Genomic DNA, 306 nt, shown 5'->3' with positions numbered 1-306 from the left:
TATACAAGTTCTTTATTCTGTACAGGCGACGTTTTGATACAGATTCCAGTATCACTTGCTTGATAACGAAATTGGAATCTATGTGGAAACGTCGTCTGTACAGAATGAAGACGCAGTACATCCATAAAAAGAGTCCTCATTCTTCATTTATTTACATAGGACTGACAATGTGTCACTTCTAGATCGGCATGTTAAGGCAACTGTGCACTGCGTTGTTGATTGTATATATGCAAGGCCATGCAGCTGAGGGCCTTCGCTGCCTCGCAGTAACAAACACACGAGCTGGGTAAATACAGAAACAACATC

This window comes from Haliotis asinina, chromosome 3 (genome assembly GCF_037392515.1).
Source record: "Haliotis asinina isolate JCU_RB_2024 chromosome 3, JCU_Hal_asi_v2, whole genome shotgun sequence".
NCBI lineage: Eukaryota > Metazoa > Mollusca > Gastropoda > Lepetellida > Haliotidae > Haliotis > Haliotis asinina.
The sequence above is the reverse complement of the archived record's forward strand: the minus strand, read 5'-3'. Positions refer to the sequence as shown.